The following is a 21,981-nucleotide window of genomic DNA, read 5'->3' as shown; positions in this document are numbered from 1 at the left end:
GTTGGCAGTATAGGTCCCCCCACATTAGGTTGGCAGTATAGGTCCCCCACATTTGGTTGGCAGTATAGGTCCCCCCACATTTGGTTGGCAGTATAGGTCCCCCCACATTTGGTTGGCAGTATAGGTCCCCCCACATTTGGTTGGCAGCATAGTTTCCCCCACATTAGGTTGGCAGTATAGTTACCCCACATTAGGTTGTTGTTCCCCCCACATTGGGTTGGCAGTATAGTTCCCCCCAAATTAGGTTGGCAGCATAGTTCCCGCACATTAGGTAGGCAGTATAGTTCCCCCACATTAGGTTACTGTTCCCCCACATTAGGTTGGCAGTATAGTTCTCCCACATTAGGTTGTAGTTCCCCCACATTAGGTTGGCAGTATAGTTCCCCCACATTAGGTTGTAGTTCCCCCCACATTAGGTTGTAGTTCCCCCACATTAGATTGGCAGCACAGTTCCCCCACATTAGGCTGGCAGTATAAGTCCCCCCACATTAGGTTGTAGTTCCCCCACATTCGGTTGGCATTATAGTCCCCCCACATTAGGTTGTAGTTCCCCCACATTCGGTTGGTAGTATAGTTCCCCCACATTAGGTTGTAGTTCCCCCACATAAGGTTGGCAGTATAGGTCCACCCACATTAGGTTGGTAGTATAATTCCCCCACATTAGGTTGGCAGTATGGTTCCCCCACATTAGGTTGGCAGTATAGTTCCCCCACATTAGGTGCAGTATAGTTCCTCTACATTAGGTGCAGTAGAGTTCCCCCACATTAGGTGCAGTATAGTTCCCCCTCTTTAGGTGCAGTAGAGTTCCCCCACATTAGGTGCAGTAGAGTTCCCCCACATTAGGTGCAGTATAGTTCCCCCACATTAGGTGCAGTATAGTTCCCCCACATTAGGTGCAGTATAGTTCCCCACATTATGTGCAGTATAGTTCCCCCACATTAGCTGCAGTATAGTTCCCCCACATTAGGTGCAATATAGTTCCCCCACATTAGGTGCAGTATAGTTCCCCCACATTAGGTGCAGTATAGTTCCCCCACATTAGGTGCATTATAGTTCCCCCACATTAGGTGCAGTATAGTTCCCCCACAGACATACAGCCTGCAGCCATATACAGTGTATGGATGGAGGCTGTATGCCTATGTACTGCCCAACTTCAATGCTCCGTCCACCGCTCCTCCGGTCCGGGGTCACAATCTACTGCTATGGCCTGTAGGCCATAGCAGTAGGTCCCTGGACCGGAGGAGCAGTGGTCAGAGCACTGACATTGATGTGCAGGTAACTTACCATGCGCACGCACGTCCCCCTCCTCCTCCTCGATGCTCCGCTCCTCCGTTACAATGGGTGCATGCACGGGAAGTCAGTGATGTCCCTGCGTGCGCTACCTCTCGGCGGCCCCTGCATTTTTAAAGTTAACGCAGGACTGCAGAAGGGTAACAGGGACATCTTTGTGTCCTGAAAAGATCTTACAAGACACAGGGATCACCCAAATGTGACAAGGCCCCCTGCAGGCTACTCAGTGGCGGATCCCACCCTGGATCAGCCACTGAGCCGCCCACAGGGAGCCCCCTGGGGGATGGGGGCCCTGGGCAATTGCCCAGATTGCCTTGCCCTAACGCCGGCCCTGAGTAGACACTAATGCTTCACAATCCCCAAGAGGTGGCTGAAGCATGAGGAGACCATATAGTGGCTGAATGACACAGCCTGGAGTTGGCTGAAACATGAGGAGACCATATAGTGGCTGAATGACACAGTCTGGAGTTGGCTGAAGCATGAGGAGACCATATAGTGGCTGGATGACACAGCCTTGAGTTGGCAGAAGCATGAGGAGACTATTGGAATTTAAGATTTTTAAATAGAAATTTAAGATTTTGAAATTAAAATTGAGGATTTTGAAATTGAAATCATGACTCCCAAGTTTTAGTGTCCTGGGCCCCAGTGTGTGGGTACAAAGGACCAAATATAACAAAGAGTCTCATGTCCCATGGTAGCACAAAGACATAGCCTGGAGGTGGCATCAGTATGAGTAGACACTAGGGCTTCACGATCCCTAAGATTAAAAGATGAATTTTGAAATTTATATTGAAGATTTATGGTAGCTAGTGCTACTATAACAAAAATTTAGGCCCAGGCCCAGAAGCATCAGTAAACCATATATTGGCTGAATGACACAGCCTGGAGGTGGCTGAAGCATGAGGAGACCATATAGTGTCTGAATTGCACAGCCTGGAGCTGCAGCAGCCAACAGCAGCATGAGTAGATGATAGGACTTCACAATCCCTAAGATTAAAAGATATATTTTGACATTTAAATTGAATATTTATGGTCGCTAGTGCTACCATAAAAATGTGTAGGCCCAGGCCCAGCAGCATCGGTAAACCATATATTGGCTGAATGAAACAGCCTGGAGGTGGCTAAATCATGAGGAGACCCTATGGTGGCAGCATGGAACAGCCGGTGGTGGCTGAAGCATGTAGAGACCATATAGTGGCTGAATTGCATAGCCTGGAGGTGGAGGAAGCATGAAAAGACCATAAATTGGCTGAATGGCACAGTCTGGAGCTGGCTGAAGCATAAGAAGAGACCATATAGTGGCTGAATGAGACAACATGGAGGTGGCATCAGTATGAGGAGACTACATAGTGGCTGAATGACTTCCTGAATTTTGTTGCAGCATGAGGAGACCATATAGTGTCTGAATGGCACAGCCTGGAGGTAGCTGAAGCATGAGGAGACCATATAGTGTCTGAATGGCACACCCTGGAGGTGGCTGAAGCATGAGGAGACCATATAGTGGCTGAATGGCACAGCCTGGAGATGGTGTCAGCATGAGGAGACCATATAGTGGCTGAATGGCACAGCCTGGAGTTTGTGGCAGCATGAAGAGACCATGAAGTGGCTGAATGGCACAGCCTGGAGGTGGCTGAAGCATGAGGAGACCATATAGTGGCTGAATGGCACAGCCTGGAGATTGTGGCAGCATGAAGAGACCATATAGTGGCTGAATAGCACAGCCTGGAGGTGGCTGAAGCATGAGGAGACCATATAGAGGCTAAATGGCACTGCCTGGAGATGGCTGAAGCAGGAGGAGACCAAATAGTGTCTGAATGGCACAGCCTGGAGGTGGTTGAAGCATGAGGAGACCATATAGTGTCTGAATGGCAAGTCCTGGAGGTGGCTGAAGCATGAGGAAACCATATAGTGGCTGAATGGCCGAGCCTGGAGTTTGTGGCAGCATGAAGAGACAATTTAAGAGCTGAATGGCACAGCCTGGAGGTGGCTGAAGCATGAGGAGACCATACATTGGCTTAATGGCGCAACCTGGAGTTGGCTGAAGCATGAGAAGGGACCAGATAGTGGTGGAATGAGAAAACCTGAAGGTGGCAGCAGCATCAGGAGTCCTGAAAGTGACTCGGTGACAGAGTGATTCGGTGGGTGGCAATACCAGTACCCGGTGACGAAGGTGGGTGAATAAAGGTATTATGCGGAGGAATGTTTGTAACTGGGGAGCAGTGCCTTTAATCTGTTTTGCACTATCCATATTTGTGAAGTGTTGGTGTGGCACTTATCCATGCCTGATTCATCTTCACAAAGGTCAGTCTCTCCACACTTTTTGTGGACAGATGAGTTCTCCTTGGGGTGACTATGGCCCCCGCCGCACTAAACAACTGCTCTGATGGCACAATACTGGCCGGGCAGGGCAGCTTTCCAGGGCAAACTCTGCTAGTTGTGGCCACAAATCAAGTTTGGCTGCCCAGAAGTCCAGCAGATCTTCAAGGTGTGTTGGCATGGGCATGTCAAGGTATGCCACCACCTGCTGGTTCAGGTCCTGCTCCAGGTCTACCTGCTGCTGAGGAGTTGCTTCACTATGCAGGTGAAGAAAGCTACTCATGAGCGACTGTGAGCGACAGTGACAGGCTGCTGCTGATGGAGCTGGTACTGCTCCTGCCACCCCACCCCTTCAAAGAAGCCATGGCAGTGGAATGTGAGCGCAGGGGCCCCCTGATTCAGACCTGCAAGAGGATGGATGATGGAGCAGATAAGCATCGGCCAACTGACTGCATAGGATGCCTCTGTAGTAGGTCACTTTGTCCTCCCTCTCAATGTGTGAAACAAAGGCTCCTATTTTGTGGCAGTAGCAAGGGTCCAATAAAGGGGAGATCCAGAAGTCATCCCGCTGCCGAATGGTGACAATTCAGCTGTTACTACGCAAGTAAATGAGCATGCATCGTGCCATTTGTGCAAGTGACTCGGAGGGACTCCCTGCCTCCATCTCCACTGCATTCTGAAACGGTGTATCCGGTAACTCTTTCTCGCCTTCCTCATAACCCTTTAACTCCTCTAGCTACTCCTGCTCCTCCTCCTCTCCTGTCAGATTACTAGAAAAACTGCTCATTTGGAGAAACCCAAACTGTGCTCCACTGTGCCCCTCGCCCTCCTCCTCCTCCAGTTCAGGACCCCCACAGGACTCATGTGGCCGTGCGATGTAGGCGCCACGGCTCCAGTGCCCTGACCAGCCATCATTTCCAACACATGTTGTAAGAAATGAAGCTGTGGAATGACGTTGTTCATCCCGTAATCCTGGCGACTTACTAATAATGTGGCTTCCTCAAAGGGCCTGAGCAAACGGCAGGTGTCACGTATGAGCTGCCACTGGTTCACATTGAAGTTACACGGGGGAGTACCCCTATCCCCTTGGATCATCAAGAAACCTGTGATGGCTTTTCTATGTTCATAGAGTGGGTCCAACATATGGAGGGTGGAATTCAAATGTGTGACAATGACAATGACTATGTTGTGGGATACCGTTCTGACCCTGCAGCTCAAGGAGGGTGTGCTTTGCGGTGTACGAGTGGCTGAAGTGCCATTCCCATTGTTAGGATGTCTTGCAAATGGGGGAACACCTCAGGAACTGCTTCACAACCAGATTTAACATTTGTGCCATGCAGGGTGCATGGCTCAGCCTTCCCAGTCGCAGCACATTCAAGATGCTCTTCCCGTTTTCAGTCACCATGGTTCCCATTTCCAGCTTTCGCAGAGTAAGCCATGCACCGATTTCTTTTCAAATTACTTTTATCAGTTCCTCCCCTGTGTGACTCTGTTCGCCAAGGCAAACCATTTGAAGAACAGCGTGACACCGCCGTGCCCTGCACACATGGTATGCTGAGGGCCACTGAGACTTGTCTGGGTAGTGGATGCTGATGACACGTTGAAGGATGAGGAGGCGGAGTCACACACTCTCACAGGACCAATGGCCTGAGAGCGCGGAGGAGAAAGCGGCGTGACCTGTCCAAGTTGGACATGGACATGGCTTCGCCGATGGATTGTTGGCGGAATGGCTTACTAAAAGTAGGAGGAGCAGAAGCATCTGGAGCAACAGAAGGAGGGTATGACACACAGCTCCCTTCGGCTGAGGTGGTGGAGCCTTGGCTGGCTGAAAGAGGTAGCGGCGTGCCACTGGATGAGGCAGGAGGCTGGACCACTACATCGGAGCCACGGTTCTCCCAGGCTGCTTTATGGTGGTGAAGCATATGTTGATGCAGGGCTGTGGTGCCAACATTGGGAACCTGGCCACACTTCACCTTTTGCCGACATATCTTGCATTTGGCTATGTGAACCTCATCCGGATGCTTGATGAAAAACTGCAACACCGCCGAGTAGCTGATTTTCCCACCAACAGTCTGCACTAATTGACTGTGCTACTGCCACTGTCTCCAGGAACCCCTGTTCCACTACCTACCGAAAAGGTAGGCTGCCGCGGAGCAGGTGGTCTGCCCCAGGCACATTTAGCTACAGAATTTCACTTCTGCCATCATGTTGACTGCCAACCATGCTACCACCTTGCTGGCTCAGCTGCTGCCTCATGGGCAACCTTCAACTCTCTTCTCCTGATGATGATGAAGCCCTTTCTGCACCCCACTAACAACTGCATTTGGCTTCATCATCATCAACAAGTGTCTGCACGTCACTGATGTCCTCCTCAGGTTGCTCAACAGTGTCTGCTTCAGGACCCTGAACCCTGGCAACAACGTCACCCTCCTCATCACTACTTGCCAACTGAAGGTTGTGTCTGAGGAACGCACCGACTGTTGACTGGTGGTATCAGATGTCACTTGTGATGAAGTTGGTATCCGTGTTAACCAATCGATGACGGCAGATGGGTTGCTGGTCGAGACACGACCGCTAGCTGATACCCGGAGCTCCAGCGTCTCACTGCGACTGCTGCTGCCAATCGCCCCTAGTCTGCTGCGACCTCTGCCTGATGAATTTAGGCCTCTGCCACTCCTCTGTGCACGTCCTGGCATTTCTCTGCCTGACATACTTAGTGCGTATATGAGGGGTATACAATACGCTTCACTACGCTTAAAAAAGTATTTGTCTAGAACAGCAGCAGGTGATTACTTTTACCTGGACTTTCACAGTATCTAGGCCCTTGACAGATTAACAGGTACAAAATAGTACACTACTTAGATGTAGGTATGTGGTATGCACTTATGAGGGCAGAAAAATGCGCTACAGTATGCTTAATAAATGTATTGGAGTAAAACACCAGCCGGTGATTACTTTTTGCTGTCCTTTCACAGTATGCAGGCCCTTGACAGATTAACAGGTACAAAATAGTACACTACTTAGATGTACGTACGTGGTATACACTTATGTGGGCAGAAAAATGCGGTACAGTACACTTAAAAAAGTATCTGAGTACACCAGCCGGTGAGTACTTTTTTCTGGACTTTCACAATATCTAGGCCCTTGACAGATTAACAGGTACAAAATAGTACACTTCTTAGATGTATGTATGTGGTATGCACTTATGTGAGCAGAAAAATGCGGTATAGTACACTTAAAAAAGTATCTGAGTAAAAACACCAGCCGGTGAATCCTTTTGCCTGGACTTTTACAGTATCTAGGCCCTTGACATATTAACAGGTTTAAAATAGTACACCACTTAAATGTAGGGATGTGGTATGCACTTATGAGGGCAGAAAAATGTGCTACAGTACACAAAAAAAAAAAAAGAAATTTGCCTACAGCACCAGCAGTACACAACAATGCTGGAGCACACAGTCACTGTGTACTAAACCCAAAATTGCAAAAAGACTCTCTCTCAAATACTATTAGGAACAAAGACACAGATTTGCCCTAAAAAAAAATGTTCTCCCTCCTGTGAAAACGTTTCTGCAACACACAGTTCTCTGCTCCTTACTGTAATACAATGCTGTTCACATGGACTGAGGGGTTAATCGCTGCAGTAAGAATTAATTTCTGTGCAAATACGCTGTGCTCTGTGTCCTACAGAAGGCTGAGGAGACTAAGAGGTGAAACACTGCTGCAACAAGTTTTTCTGTGTAACACACACAGCAATGTCCGTCCTATCTCTATGCAGTGTAATGAATGATATGACGAGCCGCAAAATGGCTGCCGAATATTTACTGTAAGAGTGTCATTGCTTTAAGATAGGTTGTCATGTGAGTGTAACCCCGTGAGGCATCAGTGGCCATGTGACCTGAGGGTGACCTATGGGAACCCTCCCAGTCTCCCCCATATAAGCCCTGGGTAGAGCTAGCTCTCTCTCTCTCATGCTCTTGATTTCCAGTTAAGTCTTTGCTGAGGTCCAGTGCAGTGAAGTCCTAGAGTGTGTCTGGAGTCCATAGGAGGCTTCAAGTCCATCCAGCAGCCACAAGCCTTTAATTACAAGTAAGCTACAGTCACAGCTTAGTCAGTCTCATGTCAAGACGGTCACAGTCAACTATTGTCAAGTCAGAGTAGCCTTCACTAAAATTGTCCACTATAAGTCCCAGCAAGCCCTAAAGGTCTCTGAAATCACTGGTCACCTCCGTGGGCCTGGCTGAACTGTATAGACTGTTCCATCTGTCACACAGTAAAGCTACCGTGGTCCCTAACTTGGCGTTGTAGTCATTATTGCCCCCATGCTGGTCACGTTCTGGTGTCACGAATACAAGGGGTTAATGCCATCTTCCCCTAGGGTAATTCCATCTGCCCTGCATCACACCATCTACCACACTGCTTTATAGGATAACTTTGTTTTAGTCATTAATCAGTTTAAAAGATAGTTTAGATGGAGAGTACTTCAGTACAAAGGGCACTACAAAGGGGAGAAAATTCCTAAATTTATTGCAGAATAATTTTATGGGCCAGCTTGTGGAGGACCCAACAAGAAGTGATGCCTTGTTGGATCTGATCATTTCCAACAACGCAGAGCTGGTTGGTAATGTAACTGTTCGGGAAAACCTTGGTAATAGCTACCACAATATAGTTACTTTTGACTTAAAATGTATACAACAAAGACAGATGGGGAAGGCAAAAACATATAACTTTAAAAAGGCAAATTTCCCTGGGCTGAGAGCTGCACTACAGGACATAGACTGGGGGGAGGTGTTCTCAAATACTGATACAGAAGGTAAATGGGACATCTTTAAATCAACTCTAAATAACTATACAGCTAAATATATACCAAAGGGGAACAAATATAAACGATTAAAACTAAATCCTACATGGCTGAAAAATGATGTTAAAAGAGCAATAAACAACAAAAAAATAGCCTTCAAAAAATTCAAATCTGATGGGTCAGCTATAACATTTAAACAGTACAAGGAGCTTAATAAAATCTGTAAAATTGTAATAAAAACAGCAAAAATTCAAAATGAGAGACAGATGGCCAAAGAAAGCAAAACTAATCCTAAATATTTTTTTAGATATATAAATAAAAAAAAAAACAAGGACAGAGCATGTAGGACCCCTTAACCCCTTAAGGACTCAGGGTTTTTCCGTTTTTGCACTTTAGTTTTTTCCTCCTTACCTTTTAAAAATCATAACCCTTTCAATTTTCCACCTAAAAATCCATATTATGGCTTATTTTTTGTGTCGCCAATTCTACTTTGCAGTGACATTAGTCATTTTACCCAAAAATGCACGGCGAAACGGAAAAAAAATCATTGTGCGACAAAATCGAAAAAAAAAAGCCATTTTGTAACTTTTGGGGGCTTCTCTACGCAGTGCATATTTAGGTAAAAATTACACCTTATCATTATTCTGTAGGTCCATATGGTTAAAATGACACCCTACTTATATAGGTTTGATTTTGTCGCACTTCTGGAAAAAATCCTAACTACATGCAGGAAAATTTATACGTTTAAAAATGTCATCTTCTGACCCCTATAACTTTTTTATTTTTCCTTGTACAGGGCGGTATGAGGACTCATTTTTTGCGCCGTGATCTGAAGTTTTTATCGGTATGATTTTTGTTTTGATCGGACTTTTTGATCACTTTTTATTCATTTTTTTAATGGTATAAAAAGTGACCAAAATACACTTTTTTGGACTTTGGAATTTTTTTGCGCGTACGCCATTGACCGTGCGGTTTAATTAATGATATATTTTTATAGTTCGGACATTTACGCACGCGGCGATACCACATATGTTTATTTATTTTTTTTTTACACTGTTTTATTTTTTTTTATGGGAAAAGGGGGGTGATTCAAACTTTTATTAGGGAAGGGGTTAAATGACCTTTATTAACACTTTTTTTTAACATTTTTTTTGCAGTGTTATAGGTCCCATAGGGACCTATAACACTGCACCCACTGATCTTCTATGCTGATCACTGGCGTGTATTAACACGCCTGTGATCAGCATTATCGGCGCTTGACTGCTCCTGCCTGGATCTCAGGCACGGAGCAGCCATTCGTCGATCGGACACCAAGGAGGCAGGTAAGGGCCCTCCCGGTGTCCGATCAGCTGTTCGGGACGCCGCGATTTCACCGCGGCGGTCCCGAACAGCCCGACTGAGCAGCCGGGATACTTTCAGTTTCACTTTAGAAGCGGCGGTCAGCTTTGACCACCGCTTCTAAAGGGTTAATACCGCACATCGCCGCGATCGGCGATGTGTGGTATTAGCCGCGGGTCCCGGCCATTGATGAGCGCCGGGACCGAAGCGATATGATGCAGGATCGAGGCGCGATCCCGCTTCATATTGCGGGAGCCGGCGCAGGACGTAAATATATGTCCTGCGTCGTTAAGGGGTTAATAATGATAATGTGGAGGTTGTCACGGGCGATCAAGAGAAGGCGGAACTACTGAATGGGTTCTTTAGTTCTGTATATACTATGGAAGAAGGAGCTGACATTGGACAGGTCAGTGCTGGTAACACATCATGTAATGTACTGAACTGGCTTAATGTAGAGATGGTACAAGGTAAGTTAAGTAAAGTAAATGTAAACAAATCTCCAGGACCGGATGGACTACACCCAAGAGTTCTTAGAGAGGTAAGTTCAGTAATATCTGTACCCTTGTTCATGATATTTAGAGATTCTCTGGTGTCTGGTATTGTGCCAAGGGACTGGCGCAAGGCGAATGTGGTGCCAATCTACAAGAAGGGCTCTAGATCTTCGCCAGGCAAATATAGACCGGTAAGTTTAACGTGCATTGTGGGTAAATTGTTTGAAGGACTTATACGGGATTACATACAGGAATACATAGGGGATAATAGTATTATGAGTGATAGCCAGCATGGGTTTACTAAGGATAGAAGTTGTCAAACCAATCTAATTTGCTTTTATGAAGAGGTGAGTAGAAGCCTTGACAGAGGAATGGCTGTGGATATAGTGTTTCTGGATTTTGCTAAAGCATTTGATACTGTCCCTCATAGACGTCTGACAGGTAAGTTAAGGTCTTTGGGCTTGGAATCTTTAGTTTGTAACTGGATTGAACACTGGCTCATGGATTGTACCCAGAGAGTGGTGGTCAATGATTCGTACTCTGATTGGTCCCCGGTTATTAGTGGTGTACCCCAAGGTTTTGTACTGGGCCCGCTGTTGTTTAATTTATTTATCAATGATATAGAGGATGGTATTAACAGCTCTGTTTCTATCTTTGCAGATGACACCAAGCTTTGTAGCACAGTACAGTCTATAGAGGATGTGTAGAGGTTACAAGATGACTTGGATAGACTAAGTGTCTGGGCATCCACTTGGCAAATGAGGTTCAATGTGGATAAATGTAAAGTTATGCATCTGGGTACAAATAACATGCATGCGTCGTATGTCTTAGGGGGGATTAAACTGGCAGAGTCACTGGTAGAGAAGGATCTGGGTGTACTTGTAGATCAGACTACAGAATAGCATGCAATGTCAGGCTGCTGCTTCCAAAGCCAGCAGGATATTGTCATGTATAAAAAGAGGCATGGACTCAAGGGACAGGGACATAATACTCCCCCTTTATAAAGCATTGGTACGGCCTCACCTGGAATATGCTGTTCAGTTTTGGTCGCCTGTACATAAAAGGGACACTGCGGAGCTGGAAAGGGTGCAGAGACGTGCTACTAAACTAATATGGGGCATGGAACATCTTAGCTATGAGGAGCGATTAAAGGAGTTACAATTGTTTAGTCTTGAGAAGAGACGTTTAAGAGGGGATATGATAAACGTATATAAGTATATAAATAGCCCATACAAGAAAAACTATTCCAGGTTACCCCCCCAAAGGACGAGGGGGCACTCCCTCCGTCTGGATAAGAAAAGGTTTAGTCTAAAGGGACGACACGCCTTCTTTACCATAAGGACTGTGAATTTATGGAACGGTCTACCTCAGGAACTGGTCGCAGCAGGAACAAATAACAGCTTTAAAACAGGGTTAGATACATTCCTGGAACAAAATAACATTAATGCTTATGCAGAATTATAAAACTACATCTCTTCCCCTTATCCCCTTACACCCTTCCCTTCAACTCCCTGGTTGGACTTGATGGACGTATGTCTTTTTTCAACCATACTAACTATGTAACTATGTACTGATAGTACTTCTGGTGCAGATTGGTACCGGGGTAATAATAATTGTTATTGTTATCCATTTTACAGGCTAGTGCTAAGCCTCAGCTTAGTAATAGATGCCTTGTATTAGATGTCTTCCACTACTAATCCAAAAAGTAACACATAGATGTTGGTCTATCCCAACCAAACCATAGATGTTTCAAGGCATTAAACCAAAATGGAAAAGAAAAAACTTGAAGTGTCTAAAACATAGCTTTTATGTACACTGTGTATATATATATATATATATATATATATATATATATATATATATGTGTGTATATATATATATATATATATATATATATATATATATATATATATATGCAGTGGGCACAGTGAAATTAACCCCTTAAGGACCACAGGTTTTTCCATTTTTGCACTTTTGTTTTTTCCTCCTCACCTTTTAAAAATCCTAACCCTTTCAATTTTGCACCTAAAAATCCATATGATGGCTTATTGTTTGCGCCGCCAATTCTACTTTGCAGTGGCATCAGTCATTTTACCCAAAAATCTACAGCGAAACGGAAAAAAAAAATCATTGTGCGACAAAATTTAAGAAATAATGCCATTTTGTAATTTACTTTAGTTTTAGATGCAGCGTTCAACTTTGAATGCCACGTCTAAAGGGTTAAAAGCGCGCGATCGCTGCTGCGCGCTATTAGCCCCGGGTCCCGGCTTCAGATACATGCTGGGACCGACCCAATATGACACGCGGTCATCGTTATATCGCGAGAGCCAGCCGTGGAGGTAAATATACGTCCGTGGTCGTTAAGGGGTTAAGAGGGTACAAAGTATAACGTACTGAGAGTACTGTCTATATCAGTGTTTCCCAACCTTTTTCGGGTCAGGGCACACCTCGAAAAAAAAAATTCGCAGGGCACCGCTACCGAGGTTGACGAGCAGAAAAAAAAAAAAAGGAAAAAGGTAAAAAACGCAATGCACTATATCTATTTATCAGTGGGTATGTAGTTTAAAGTTCTGCTTTATCACCAATGACGTCTTCTCTAATTTGCAACGTTGCCTTCTCTTCTCCATCTGGTCTGGGCCATCATCACGATTTCTTCCACACACAATTCTTCACCGTTAAACCTGCAAGACAAATCTATTAGGTGCCAAACTTTCTTTTACATGGGTGACAGAGGGGTGTAGAAGAGTGGACATGGGTGACAGAGGGATGTAGAGGGGTGGACATGGGTGACAAAGGGGTTAAGAGGGGTGTAGAGGAGTGTACAGAGGGGTGTAGAGGAGCGTACATGGGTGACAGGGGTGTAGAGGAGCATACAGAGGGGTGTAGAGGAGCATACATGGGTAACAGGGGTGTAGAGCAGCGTACAGAGGGGTGTAGAGGAGCGTACATGGGTGACAGGGGTGTAGAGGAGCATACAGAGGGGTGTAGAGGAGCGTACATGGGTTACAGGGGTGTAGAGGAGTGGACAGAGGGGTGTAGAGGAGTGGACAGAGGGGTGTAGAGGAGCGTACATCGGTGACAGGGGTGTAGAGGGGTGTAGAGGAGTGTACAGAGGGGTGTAGAGGAGTGTACATGGGTGACAGGGGTGTAGAGGAGTGTACAGAGGGGTGTAGGGGAGCGTACATGGGTGACAGGGGTGTAGAGGAGTGGACAGAGGGGTGTAGAGGAGTGTACAGAGGGGTGTAGAGGAGCGTACATGGGTGACAGGGGTGTAGAGGAGTGTACAGAGGGGTGTAGGGGAGCGTACATGGGTGACAGGGGTGTAGAGGAGTGGATAGAGGGGTGTAGAGGTGCGTACATGGGTGACAGGGGTGTAGAGGAGTGGACAGAGAGGTGTAGAGGAGTGTACAGAGGGGTGTATAGGAGCGTACATGGGTGACGGGTGTAGAGGAGTGGACAGAGGGGTGTAGAGGAGTGTACAGAGGGGTGTAGAGGAGCGTACATGGGTGACAGGGGTGTAGAGGAGTGCACAGAGCGGTGTAGGGGAGCGTACATGGGTGACAGGGGTGTAGAGGAGTGGACAGAGGGGTGTAGAGGAGTGTACAGAGGGGTGTAGAGGAGCGTACATGGGTGACAGGGGTGTAGAGGAGTGTACAGAGGGGTTTAGAGGAGCGTACATATGTGACAGGGGTGTAGAAGAGTGGACAGAGGGGTGTAGAGGTGCGTACATGGGTGACAGGGGTGTAGAGGAGTGGACAGAGGGGTGTAGAGGAGCGTACTTGGGTGACAGGGGTGTAGGTGGAGTGGACAGAGGGGTGTAGAGGAGTGGACAGAGGGGTGTAGAGGAGTGGACAGAGGGGTGTAGAGGGGCGTACATGGGTGACAGGGGTGTAGAGGAGTGTACAGAGGGTGTAGAGGAATGTACATGGGTGACAGGGGTGTAGAGGAGTGCACAGAGGGTGGGCAGGGGTGACAGGAGGGGGGACGGGGGGTGGGGGTGGACATGGGTGAGAGGAGGGTGGACGGGAGTGAAAGGGATGACAGAAGGGTGAACATGGGTGAGAGGAGGGGGTGAACATGGGTGACAGGAGGGGGTGAACATGGGTGACAGGGGGGTGGACAGGAGTGAAAGAGATGACAGGAGGGTGAACATGGGTGACAGGAGGGTGAACATGGGTGATAGGAGGGTGAACAGGGGTGTGAACATGGATGACAGGAGGGTGGACGAGGGTGACAAGAGGGGGAACATGGGTTACAGGGGGTGGACAGGGGTGACAGGAGGGTGGACAGGGGGATGGACAGGGGTGACAGGAGGGTGGACTGGGGGGTGGAAAGGGGTGACAGGGGGTGGACATGGGTGACTGGGGGTGAACATGGGTGACAGGGGAGGTGAACATGGGTGACAGGGGGGGTGAACATAGGTGACAGGGAGGGTGAACATGGGTGACAGGGGGAGGTGAACATGGGTCACAGGGGGGTGAACATGGGTGACAGGGGGGGTGAACATGGGTGACGGGAATGGACGGGAGTGAAAGGGATGACAGGAGGGTGAACATGGTTGACAGGAGGGTGAACATGGGTGTGAACATGGGTGACAGCAGGGTGGACGAGGGTGACAGGAGGGTGGACCGGGGTGACAGGAGGGTGGACAGGGGTGACAGGAGGGTGGACAGGGGGGGTGGACAGGGGTGACAGGAGGGTGGACAGGGGAGGTGGACAGGGGTGACAGGGGGTGGTGAACATGGGTAAAAGGAGGGTGAACATGGGTGACAGGAGGGTGGACGGGAGTGAAAGGGATGACAGGAGGGTGAATATGGGTGGGTGACAGGAGTGTGGACAGGGGTGACAGGAGGGTGGACAGGGGGGTGGACAGGGGTGACAGAGGGATGGACAGGGGTAACAGGAGGGTGGACAGGGGGGGGTGGACAAGGGTGACAGGAGGGTGGACAGGAGTGAAAGGGATGACAGGAGGGTGAACATGGGTGACAGGAGGGTGGACATGAGTGACAGGAGGGGGTGAACATGGGTGACATTGGGTGGACGGGAGTGAAAGGGATGACAGGAGGGTGAACATGGGTGACAGGAGGGTGGACAGGGGTGTGAACATGGGTGAAAAGGAGGGTGGACGAGGGTGACAGGAGGGTGAATATGGGTGACAGGGGTGACAGGAGGGTGGACAGGGGGGGTGTACAGGGGTGACAGGAGGGTGAACATGGGTGACAGAAGGGTGGACGAGGGTGACAGGAGGGTGGAGAAGGGTGACAGGAGGGTGGACAGGGGTGACAGGGGTGGTGGACATGGATGACAGGGGGGTGTTGAACATGGGTGACAGGAGGGTGAACATGGGTGACAGGAAGGTGAACATGGGTGACAGGAGGAATGAATATGGGTGACAGGAGGGGTGAACATGGGTGACAGGAGGGGTGAACATGGGTGACAGGGGGGATGAACATGGGTGACAGGGAGGGTGAACATGGGTGACAGGGGGGTGAACATGGGTGACAGGGGGTGTGAACATGGGTGACAGGGGGGTGGACGGGAGTGAAAAGGATGACAGGAGGATGAACATGGGTGACAGGAGGGTGAACATGGGTGACAGTAGGGTGGACGAGGGTGACAGGAGGGTGAACAGGGGTGACAGGAGGGTGGATGGGGGAGTGGACAGGGGTGACAGGAGGGCGGACATGGATGACAGGGGGGTGGACATGGATGACAGGGGGGGTGAACATGGGTGACAGGAGGGTGTACATGGGTGACAGTAGGGTGAACGGGAGTGAAAGGGATGACAGGAGGGTGAACATGGGTGACAGGAGGGAGAACATGGGTGACAGGAGGGAGGACAGGGGTGTGAACATGGGTGACAGGAGGATGGACGGGGTTGACAGGAGGGTGAACATGGGTGACAGTAGGGTGGACAGGGGGGGGTGGACAGGGGGCTGGACATGGGTGACAGGGGGGGTGGACATGGGTGACAGGGGGGGACATGGGTGACAGGGGGGGCAGACATGGGTGACAAGGGGGGGTGGACATGGGTGACAAGGGGGGATGGACATGGGTGACAAGGGGGGATGGACATGGGTGACAAGGGGAGGTGAACTTGGGTGACTTGCAGGTCCACAGCAGGCACGGGAGACCGGCGCAGGTGAAGATCGTTCCGACCCAGGGACCCATTTTCGTCTCACTGCGCCGCAAGGTAGAAGGGGGAGGGAGACGCAGTGGGACGCAGGGGACGCAGGTTTCCTTTCCCCCCTGCGCCGCCAGTCATAAGCGCGCAGGCCGGGCGGGATATTTAAAAATAAATAAAATAAATCACAGCAAAATCCCGCAGCACCACGGGCAGTGGCGAACGGCACACAAGTGTGCCGCGGCACCGCGGTTGGGAATCACTGGTTTATATAGAAGGGTTTAGAAGCAAAGTATAGTAACAGTAAGTACACTTGAAAGGGGAAGAGATACAGGATTCACAGCCCTTCCCGCACGGGAAGATCAATAATTAAATGCACAAATACCCCAAAAGGCTTAACCCCTTAAGGACGCAGGGTTTTTCCATTTTTGCATTTTCATTTTTTCCTCATCACCTTCTAAAAATCAGAACGCTTTCAATTTTGCACCTAAAATTCCATATTATGGCTTGTTTTTTGCACCTCCAATTCTACTTTGCAGTGACATTAGTTATTTTACAAAAAGCTCCACAACAAAATGGCAAAAAAAAATTAATTGAAGAACAAAATGCATTTTTGTAACTTTGTGGGGGCTTCCGTTCCTACGCAGTACATTTTTTCGGTAAAAATTACACCTTATCTTTATTCTGTAGGTCCATACGGTTAAAATTATACCCTACTTATATAGATTTGATTTTGTATTAATTCTGGAAAAAAACATAACTACATGCAGGAAAATTTGTACGTTTAAAAATATCATCTTCTGACCCCTATAACTTTTTTATTTCTCCACGAACGGGCTGGTTTCAGGGCTCATTTTTTGCACCGTGATCTGAAGTTTTTATCGGTACCAATTTTGTATTGATCAGACTTGATCACTTTTAATGAATTTTTTCATGATGTAAAAAGTGAACAAAAATACGCTATTTAGAAATTTGGAATTTTTTTGCGCGTACGCCATTGAACGGACCATTTAATTAATGATATATTTTTATAGTTTGGACATTTCCGCACGTGGCGATACCACATATGTTTATTCAAATTTTTATTTACATAGTTTTTTTATGGGAAAAGGGGGGTAATTCTCACTTTTATTAGGGAGAAAAAAAAAGGAAACGGGGGAGGCGGGGGGAAAGGGTTTAAATGATCTTTATTAACTTTTTTTGTACACTTTTTTTTGTGCAGTGTTATAGCCCCCCCTTGTGGCTATTATAACTGCACATACCGATCTCATACACAGATCATTGCCGTACATTGGCACGCAAAAATCAGTGTTATCGACTGTCAATTGCTCAAGCCTGGATTTCAGGCTTGGAGCAATCAATGGCCGATTGGACATGACAGAGGCAGGTAAGAGACCCTCCGGTTCCGTCCTAGCAGATCGGGATATCACAATTTTACCGTGATGGTCCTGTCAGCCCAACTGAGATGCCGGGAAGCTTTTACCTTTATTTTAGACGCAGCGATCAACTTTGAGCGTTGCGTCTAAAAGGTTAATAGTGCGCGCCACAACGACGGTGCCGCACGCTATTAGCCCAGGGTCCTGGCTATTGGTCATTAGCCGCCGGGACCAACCCGATATGACCGTGACCCACATTATATACCAAGACTGGTATATAACAGGTACGCCCTGTGTCCTTAAGAGGTTAATGGCATTTGGTGTATGGCAACAGTTGCTTTCCTTAATGAAAAAATATTGAACTATACTCTATATTTGAAACCAATACCCCTTCCTCCTAGAGATGAGCGAATTTTTGAAAAATTTGATTCGGTCCAAATCTATTTTTGGTGAATCTCTATTAAAAAACGGCTATTTCTGCCCTACAGAGATCCACAGGGGTCTAGAACACTTTGCCTTGCTGTAACACGCATAGGGTGTGTGCTGGGTTAGTGAAATAATACTTTTATTCAGTATGACATGCAGAAGAGAGGCATCGCTATTAGAATCACTGTCAGGATCCGGACTGGCAGGAGGTAGCAGGAGCAGGAGGTGGATCCGCTGTGCCAGAGAGGAGATGGCGTGGGCCGTACCAGGGGAACGGAGTCTAAGGAGTTACTGTTTTTTTACCAGAGCCCACCGCAAAGCGGGATGGTCTTACTGCGGCTTGTAACCCCCAGGTCATTCCACCCAGTAGCGACTCAACCTCTCTGGCTGCTGAGATGAGGCGAGGTACAAGAGGATCAGGCAGAGGCAAGGTCAGACGTAGCAAAAGGTCAGGGCAGGCGGAAACGGTTCTCAGGCGGTAGTCAATAGCAACAGGTTCAGCAACAGGTAGGGAATACACACAAACGCTTTCTCTAGGGCACTGAGGCAACAAAGATCCGGCAGGAAGCTGTGGGAGGAGATGGTACTTATAGGCAGTGCACAGGTGCAGGCCTAATTAAGTCAAAGCAGAACCTTTAACCATAGATTAACCATTTTGGACCAGGCACCAATCACTGGTGCACTGGCCCTTTAAATGTAAGAGTCCCGGCACGCGCGCGCACTATAGAGCGGGGACGCGCACGCAGAGACCGGGTGACCGGAGCGCTGCCTGGGGACACACGCTGTGAGCGCACCGAGGTAAGCAGGGTGCCCGGAGCGCTCAGGGTAACAGTACCCCCCCCCCCCTTAGGTCTCCCCCTCTTTTTGGTACCCAAGAACTTGAGGATGAGACTGTGGTCCAGGATGTTCTCCTCCGGCTCCCAAGATCTCTCCTCAGCACCGCAGCCCTCCCAGTCAACCAGAAAAAAATTATTTCCCCTTTCTGATTTAACGGCCAAGATTTGTTTAACGGAAAAGACATCTGAGGTACCAGAGACTGGGGTGGGAGGAAGATCCTTGGGGGAGTAGCGATTAAATATGGCAGGTTTCAGAAGAGACACATGGAAGCTGTTGGAAATCCGGAGAGATGGAGGGAGATGGAATTGATAGGACACAGGGTTGATCCTTTTCTGTGTGGTTGTAGGAGAACTCTGCCCACGTAAGGAGATCCACCCAATCATCCTGGCGGGAAGAGACAAAGTGCTGTAGATAGTCTCCTTAAATCTGATTGATGCGTTCCACTTGCCCGTTGAACTGAGGATGGTAAGAAGATGAGAAGTCCAGCTTTATCTTTAGTTGTTCAAAGAGGGCTCTCCCGAATTTTGAGACAAACTGAACCCCTCTGTCAGATACAATATGGGTTGGTAGTCCATGGAGGCGAAAGATGTGGCTAAGGAACTGTCTTGCCAGTTGAGGCGCAGAAGGGAGAGAAGACAAGGGAACGAAGTGTGCCATTTTGGAGAAACGGTCCACCACCACCCAAAAAATAGTCTTGCCATGAGAGTGTGGCAGATCGGTGACAAAGTCCATGGCGATATGAGACCATGGAGTCTCAGGAACTGGGAGAGGGTGGAGTAAACCGGCTGGTCTCAGGCGAGGTGTCTTGTCCCGGGCGCAGACCGCACAAGCTAGGACAAACTCAGTTACGTCCCTCTCCATGGACGGCCACCAATACTGTCTGGAGATGAGAAGAAGGGTCTTCTAGATACCGGGATGTCCGGCCAGCAAGGAAGAATGTCCCCACTTAGTACTTTCAGGGGAAGAAGGGGAGATACGTAAGTTTTCCCAGAAGGAAGGCAGCGTAGATCCAGGGTGACCAAACACTCTGGCAGGACGATGTGTTGTGGTGTGACCTCGACCCCCGTGACATCAGAGGAACGGGAAAGGGCGTCGGCACTGACGTTCTTACTTGCAGGCCTGAAATGAATCTGGTAGTTAAACCGGGCAAAAAACAAAGACCAGCGAGCTTGGCGGGGGTTGAGTCTCTGCGCGGATTGAAGATAGGAGAGGTTCTTGTGATCTGTGTAGATATTAATGGGGTGAGGAGCACCTTCCAATAGGTGCCTCCACTCCTCCAGGGCCAGCTTGATGGCCAAAAGTTCCCTGTCTCCGATGGAGTAATTCCTCTCTGCCAGGGAGAAGGTCTTGGAGAAAAAACTGCAGGAAACTGTTTTACCTTTAGAGATTTTCTGTGTGAGCACGGCTCCTGCTCCAACAGAGGAGGCGTCTACCTCCAGATAGAAAGGTTTTGAGGGATCGGGTCTGGATAGGACTGGAGCAGAGGCAAAGGCAGACTTGAGAGAGCAGAAGGCCTGCTCGGCCTGTGGAGGCCATGACTTGGGATTAGCCCCCTTTTTGGTCAAAGCCACGAAAGGTGCCACAAGGGTAGAGTAATGAGGGATGAATTGTCTGTAGTAGTTAGCGAAACCTAGAAATCGCTGTATGGCCAGTAGGCCAGAGGGACAAGGCCAGTCCAGGACTGCAGAAAGCTTTTCAGGATCCATTTGAAGACCCTTGGAAGAAATGATGTACCCCAGGAAGGGAAGGCTGGTACAATCAAACTGGCACTTTTCAAATTTAGCATACAGACGATTCTTCCTCAGACGGGAAAGTACAAGATGGACATGTGCACGGTGTTGATCCAGATTAGAGGAAAATATGAGGATGTCATCCAAGTAAACTACCACACAGGTGTACAGCAGATCTCAATGAAAATGTCATTAACGAAGTCTTGGAAGACAGCAGGTGCATTGCAGAGTCCGAAGGGTATGACCAGATACTCAAAATGACCATCTCGGGTATTAAAAGCGGTCTTCCATTCGTCACCCTCTCGAATCCGAATAAGATTGTAGGCCCCTCTAAGATCCAACTTAGTGAAGAACTTGGCGCCTTGTAGACGGTCAAAAAGTTCAGCAATCAGGGGAAGAGGGTAACGGTTCTTGATGGTAATGCTGTTAAGTCCCCGATAATCAATGCATGGCCGAAGAGTGCCATCTTTCTTGGTAACAAAAAAGAATCCAGCTCCGGTTGGAGAGGAGGATTTCCTGATAAATCTTCTCTGTAAATTCTCCTGAATGTACTCAGACATGGCGAGAGTCTCTGGAAGATAAAGAGGGTAGATCCTTCCCCTAGGCGGAGTGGTACCAGGTAGACTTGTGCACTAGAAAAATTTTCGTTTAATTTCGTTTCGTTTTTTCGTTTTGGAAAAAAATTTCGGTTCGGCAATATTTTCGGTTTAGATTTTTCGGATACATTCGGTATTCGGGTATTCGTGTTGTTTTTTTCGGATACATTCGGTATTCGGGTACATTCGGGTAAATCTTTTTAGTCTTTTTTTGGACTTTAGCGATCCTAATAAATAATGGAGATACCTTTTTTATTAAAATTTCGCAGGGTATCATAAATAAATCATAATAAAAAAAAGATACAGTGGTGATGAAAAAAATTGTATCTAACGAAATGTATCTTTTTTATTATGAAATGTTTATTCATTTTTAAACAGGGATCAATTTATGTGAGCGGGTAAAGCACTAAAAATGTAGCCGACAATAATGAAAATGTAGTGTGTGCGTGTTTTTCACTTTTTTTTAAAACATTTTTTTGGTAGTACTACTACTCCCAGCATGGAACACACTCTTCCATGATGGGAGTAGTAGTTACCTGTACTAATTGACAGATTGCAGGGGTCCCTTGCGATCATCTTGTATAATGTATAGATGCGCCGGCTGCTCTTCTATGGTCCCCTGCACTCACGTATATGTACACATATTCATATTTCTC

The sequence above is a fragment of the Hyla sarda genome, chromosome 5 (assembly GCF_029499605.1).
Source record: "Hyla sarda isolate aHylSar1 chromosome 5, aHylSar1.hap1, whole genome shotgun sequence".
Taxonomy (NCBI): Eukaryota; Metazoa; Chordata; class Amphibia; order Anura; family Hylidae; genus Hyla; species Hyla sarda.
The sequence above is the reverse complement of the archived record's forward strand: the minus strand, read 5'-3'. Positions refer to the sequence as shown.